Raw genomic sequence first — 6,935 nt, forward strand, 5'->3', positions numbered from 1 at the left:
TAAAGTTATCCGAGCTTGGAAATACAAAAGTTGGGTTAGTACCTCTATTACATATGGTAAGATTGTTAGTATTAATGAAGTCTACACGCAGAGAAAAAAATATGTTTGATCCAACAATATTCCAAGAGCAAAATATGTATTGTTAACATATTGTTGGATTCCTCATGTAGTATTGTAAATCCAAAAATAGTTTGTGTCAACTGAACAATATTTCTCTCTTTTCTTCGAAAATTTGTTTCTCTTCTCTCGCTATTCGATGCCGTGTTGAAAAAACCATTTTGGTGAGTTGTGGTGTGTTTGTATGACATGCTGCCTTTACCTTTGTTTTTGTGTGTATGTACTTGTGAGACTCTTGTTTTTATTTGTTTCTGTTTTGTTTCATTCTTCTTTCCTTTTCATGTTTGTTATGGTGTTTAATTATTCCTTATGTTGTGGTGGGTTCTTGTGGCTTTTTGTTTGTCTTTGTTGTCAGCCAATGCAGCAAACCATGTATTGTGTTCATCAATGATTGCAATATTATACGCGACATTTATATCCAAGTTATGCGAAAAGTGTATATGAGAAGTATATGCACTCAAATCAAAAATTTCTGGGCTGGTTTTCTGTATTGACAATACTTTTTGTAAACAAAATTAGATTATGATAGTTCCTACAATCGGTATTGTTAACGATTTTAACAATATTGCGGAAATTCGAAAGTTGTTTTTGTTTTCTATGTTTGGAACAAAAGATGGTATTTTTGGATTTGGATTACAATGTTTGAACAAAACAAATACATTTTTGGAACCAAAACATATATTTTTGTTCCAACAAAAGCGAAAAATATTTTTTCTCTGCGTGTAGAACTGACTCACCTCTGTCGCGTTTGCATCGCAGCCAATGATGATGGCGCTCCAGACCTCGCTTGGTGGGGCTTCTCTTGAGTGGGCCATGTAGCATGAGGCAATAAAGAATTGCTTGCCATTGTCCAGTTCCACTTTTACAACGGTGAAGTCCGCTGTACTATACTCTGGACATAAAAATGCGTTTATTTTATTTTTAACAATTAGACATGATCTAGGCTTACCGTTATCCTTCATGTATAATGTTTTATATCCTCTGCTATTAAGACCCTTTACTTCGTTTTCGTAAACGTAGGGTTCTTGGATGATGCCTATGTCAAGATCCTCCTCTACTAGAAGGATCCGCAGGTTATCTGAAGCGACTCTAGAGTGCTTCAGATTGATCTGCACGACCTTGAGCATCATCTTATTGTGGGGATGATGTTGATGGCCCCTCTAGCTGCATATTATCTAGCAGCTTTTCGGCATCGTCGATGTCATCTGCATCGTCTTCTCCGTTCGGGCCATGCGATCTTAGTATCTTTACTTTGGCCTCCCCTTACGCCAAAGTACAGTTTGTTGCCGAGTCTCTCTAGTGCCTCCACTCCGGCCTCTGTTATAGAGAGAACCAAACTCATGCTGTTATTATTCGGGGGTTCAGTGGCGATTACGGACCAGTCGTCCATTGGAACATCCTTGTTCATCCTTGCCAGACCTTGTAGTAGTTTCGGGCCGTCACAATCTATCTTGGACAGCCAAACTTTGGCACGAGGTCTTATTGGGATTTCTTGGGCTGGGATCAACCGCAGGCTGATGTCTTCCCATGCACCGCTGATCTTAGCCATGCATTTTTCCAAGAATCCCTTTGAGAACTCGTCCATGCATTTGATTACCCTGTAGCCACGATGAACCTCGCTTGAGTCGAAATGAGGCACGGGAGAATCTTCGTTTGTGAAAACATGTTCCATAACTTGTTCTGACAATTTAGTTTCTACCATGCCCCATTCCGCAGTGGTGATAGGGGAAAGCTTTCCCTTCTTGTCGTTAGCCACAGCAACCATCAGGTCGTCCTTAACGACTTCATTGAAAGGACGTTTTGTTGTTGAAGAGGCAGTAGTGTTGTGTTTTTTCCTCTTGGCGGGCTTATTGTCCTCAGTCCGGGAGCGCTCACGTTTGGAGGAAGTTGGGCGATCGTCGTTTCTAGAGGTTTTGGCTTCCTCGTATTCCTCGACGATTTTAGTGTATTTTATTTTGTCCAGCTCATCCCGTTCGTGGACCGTACCATTTGCAGCATTCTTGGCGATCTTGCCGAGAATGAATTTTGCCTTTTGGTATAGGGCCTTTCGAACGTCGGCTGGACTTTTCTTTTTCTTATTGGTTTGTGTAGTTTTACCATCCTCAGAGACGGTCAGAGTTGCTGTTTTTGTGGTTGTCTGATGAAGTGTGTCAGAACCGACAACACTTAGTTGGCTAGCTACCAGCTCCTGGCTGGATGCTAAAAGGTCATCCTCGGAAGAGTTGCCAGACTGCAACCGAGGAGTTTTGTTTTTATTTTCTAATGTATTTTTCTCCATATGTTGTTCCCACGAGTGTGCCGTAAGGGGATGGACCATCGTACGCAGTGACGGCTTGCGCAGACTAGGCTACTAATAAGTACAACTCGACCCGTGCCCTGGCGCCGAGGGGGGATTGCTAGCGACCAGACTTCTTTAGACACTTGTCGGCCATTCAGATCCTCAGCACAACTCCCACTACCTTGATCTTAAAAGTGTATATATATGTCACTCGTCCCAAAGGTGATCTGTGGAGCAAAATCAGTTCACTTCCTAGGCTCGTGACAATTCCCTCCTCCTTTTGCAACAGGGCTTGGGACCGTCTTTGGCGGAGTTTCGGTTATTCCCTACAAGAGTTATCGTGCGCACAAGTTTTGCGACAATTTTTGAACATTTGTGGGGCAGGAACCTGAAGGAGTGGACCTATATGGCCCATCTTTGAACTTAAATCGAATCTGGACAAAATATTTCGATACCCAAAATTTGAACCGAATCCATTGATCCGTTCGAGAGTTATCGTTCGCACCAGCCAGCCAGCCTGCCAGACAGACAGACGGACGGACATTGCTAGATTTACTCAAAATTGTCTGAAACGGATATCGTACAAACATACTTGGGGTCTTAAACCATTATTTCGATGAGGCACATTTTTGGTCGTATCAAAGTGTAAATACCCTCTTTAGCCTAAAGGCTGAGGGTATAACCAGTGCACAGCAGTCCCACTAGTATGGAATGGTGTCACAAATAAAACCCTATATGGGGGCTAGGAAGCATGGTATGTATGTGTTTTACTTGTTCTTGTTTTGTACCTTTGGTGAAGACTTAATACCGAATTTCAGTTATTCCGGTTGCAGAATGTGACTTTTTTAATTGTTCTACAAACATCCCAGGCGGGACAAGGGAGACTTTTCTCATATCAATGGGTGCACCCCTATTCATATTAGCTCAATGATATGGGATCTACAGTTTATCGCCGAGTCCGAACGGCGTGTCCAAAGACACCACTTGTAGAGAAGTTTTACATGGCTGAAATACTCAGGAAATATCGCCAACATTACTGAGGGGTATTTTGCCACCGTTGAACATTTGATGTTTCCTATCCGGGGCATCAAACACACGACCATCAGCGTGCAAGGCTGGAATGCATACCATTGCACCACTGTGGCACTTTAGAAAGAAATTGACTACCCATTCAAAAATAACAAAAATAGGGGCTGTATAAAAGTTGACCTGTACCTAGAAATTTCTAAAGAAAAGTGTTGGAACTCCAACAAAGACTAAATACGAATATCATTCAATTCAGAACAAGGAGGGAAATTCCAAATACCGAAAATCGGAACGTACCGTTCTATGGGGACTATATAAAGACGTGGGCACTTAATAGGCAAATTTCTGGGAGAAAGTTGTATACCCCCAACGAAGACTAAGTCCATGTTTCAGCCATTTCAATCTTCAAAATACTGGAAATAGGGATGTATCGTTCTATGGGGGCTATACTACAAGTTTATGGGTGAACGTTTAGTACCCCAAATAAAGACTAAATACCAAATTTCAGCCATTTCTGAGGAATATTGAGGCCACAATCTTAAACACAACGAAAATCGGGAGGTACCGTTCTATGGGGGCTATGTGAAGGCGTGGACCTGTAAGTACAAATTTTGGGGGGAAAGTTTTATACGACCAACGAAGGCTAAATACCAAATTTCAGCCATGTCGGATCAATATTGAGGCCACAACCTTCAAAATACCGAAAATCGGGAGGTACCGTTCTATGGGAGGTGTATGAAGGCATGGACCTATTCCGACAAATTTCATATGAAAAGTTTTACACCCAAAATGAAGACTAAATACCATATTTCAACCATTTCGGAGGAATATTGAGGCCTTCAAAAATTAAGTACCAAATTTCAGCCATTTCGATGTGATAATGAAGCTGAAACCTTCTAAATGCAGAAAATCGGGTGGTACCGTTCTATGGGGCTATATCAAAACGTGGGCCGATATAGTCCATTTGCAATACCAAACATCCTAGAAATTACAAATCACTACTCGTGTTTGCCTTGGCAGCTGGCGTTCTTCTGCTGCGATGGATGGGGATTGGTCTTCTGTATCTATCTCCCCAAGTGTTGCCGGCCAGCGACTTGATGACCATGTTCCTACTTCTGATCTTATCGCAAATAGCTCTGGCTTGCGCGTACAAATTAAACATGCTATCGAACGTAACACACAATATTTTGGGTAGTTAGTAGTCGGAAACAGTACACCATCGACCAACATGTTCAGTGGGAGCCTCATTTCTGCCGTCCATGTGGTGCATATTCTTCAGATGGAAGAACTGAACTAAGTCAGTTATGTAGACATATTTCATCGACGATAGGACCCGACCCACGGTCGTACAATCATCCGCATACATTACGATCTCTATGGCGTCGAGAAGGAGTGGAATTTTAGAGAGGTAGAGGTTCCCTCCTTTGGGGAATTCCCTGTTTCATTGTACGGGGTTTGGACTTCATGTCTCTGAATTCCACAAACGACTGGCGTCCGCACATTTAGTTGGTCACGGTTGGAGAGTAGTCCTCTCTATATCCTCGAACAGCTTGGCATGGTTGACGGTATCGAAGGCCTTCGATAGGTCAAGAGCCACCATGTTCGATCGCACGGCCTGTTCTGGTTAAGTCCTCTACTGATGTGGATATGGATTTAGAAATCCAAATTGATGTTGGGCAGCTTCTCATCGTGGGGAGAGGTGGTGCTTCTAGGATCTTTGCCATTGGCGACAGGAGTAAAATCGGCCTGTACGATTCATCTCTGCTGACATTCTTGTCAGGCTTTAGTAGCGGAACCGCATTGCAATTCGGCTAGCGATAGGTTGAGGACCTTTTTTAAATACTCCACTCCGGGTTCATCCAGTTGCTTAAGCATTACCATCGATATTCGGTGTGGGCCCAAAGCTTTGGATGATTACGGGTTTCGGATGGCATCTGCAACATCGCCCATCGTAAATTGTGGTGGTACCCCCTCGACTGGGAGGGCTCTTCTTATACAGCGTAGCACACTCCTCTTCACCCTATCACTCTCGGGGTGCTCTATAAACTGCCGGTTAAAATGACACTCGCACCTCTTTAGGTCAGTTACTGTTACACCGTTGAAAGTAAAAACTGTTCTGTCATCATTCTTTCCCGGATTCGAGAGTGATTTAAGCGTTGCCCACAATTTAGTTAATCCTGTACCAATGTTGCATTACCCTAGGTGATCTAGCCACTTTTTCCGCTTATGTTTACCTACTAGCCTGTTGAGTAAGCTCACTAACTCTCGTGTCTTCAGGGTTCGTACGACGAAGCTCATCACGCTCATTTGCTAGTCGCGTCACCTCTGCTAGGAAATTTGATCTGATTTCGGGTATTCTATGATGATGTCCCGGAAAGTTATTTCAGCTACCCGATGATCTGAGGGAATGGGCAGCTCCCTGAGGCGGGGATTGGTAAAATCTGTGAACCCTTGTCAACCAGCTTTCCCATGGTTCAGGAAAGTACGGCCTTCAAAGGTTTTGAAATGGGGTGTACTATTTACGGAAACGATGATAGGGAGTTGGTCCGAGCCAAGATAAATAACGGGTTGCCATGATACGTCATTGACCAGACCTGGTGCCACAATGGTGATATCTGTCGAGCTGTTACAATCTCCTCGAATCCTCGTAGGGGCGTCTTCATTCACCGTGCAAAACGTGGAGATATCAATTTACTTGACCAGCGCTGTACCCCTCTGTGCATTACCTAGGGTGGAATGCCAAAGCTCATGATGATCATTAAAGTCCCCTAGCACCAGACGGTTATTGCCTTCTAAACGAGAACTAATATCGGACATATAACGAAAGGCACAGCTATTCATCGGCGGTATGTACACATTAAACAGCTCTACCTCGGCAGCACCACACTTTACTGCTACCCCCATACATACATGGGTCATGAGAGTCAAGCTCAAGCGAGATAGGCCTGCACAGGACAGACTGGTGTATTACGAAGGCAAGTCCTCCTCTTCTTCATGTGGGATCCGAATACCGTGGGCCTATACCGGCAAATTTCAGGTGAAAAGTTTCATACCTCCTACAAAGATTAACGAATAAAATTTCAGCCATTTCGGTGGGATATTGGCGATACAAGCTTCAAAATACCGATAATCGGGAGGCACCTTTCAATGAGGGCTCCATAAAAACGTTAACCTATAAAGAAATAATTCAAGTGGAAAGTTTCATGCCCCCAGCGGAGACTAAATGTCAAATTTCAACTATTTCGGTAGGATATTGAGGCAAAAGGCTTGAAAATACCGATAATCGGGAGGTACCCTTCTATGGGGGCGATATGAAAACGTGGACTTATACCAACAAATTTCTGGTGGAAAGTTTTATACCCCCAGTGAGGACTAAATGCCAAATTTCAGCCATTTCGGTGGGATATTGAGGATACAAACTTCAAAATACAGATGATCGGGGGGTACCTTTCTATGAGGGTTCTATAAAAACGTGGACCTATAACGAAAAATTTCAGGTGGAAAGTTCCATACC

Source organism: Musca autumnalis, unplaced genomic scaffold, assembly GCF_047663935.1.
Source record: "Musca autumnalis isolate F117 unplaced genomic scaffold, ASM4766393v1 scaffold_2, whole genome shotgun sequence".
Lineage (NCBI taxonomy): Eukaryota > Metazoa > Arthropoda > Insecta > Diptera > Muscidae > Musca > Musca autumnalis.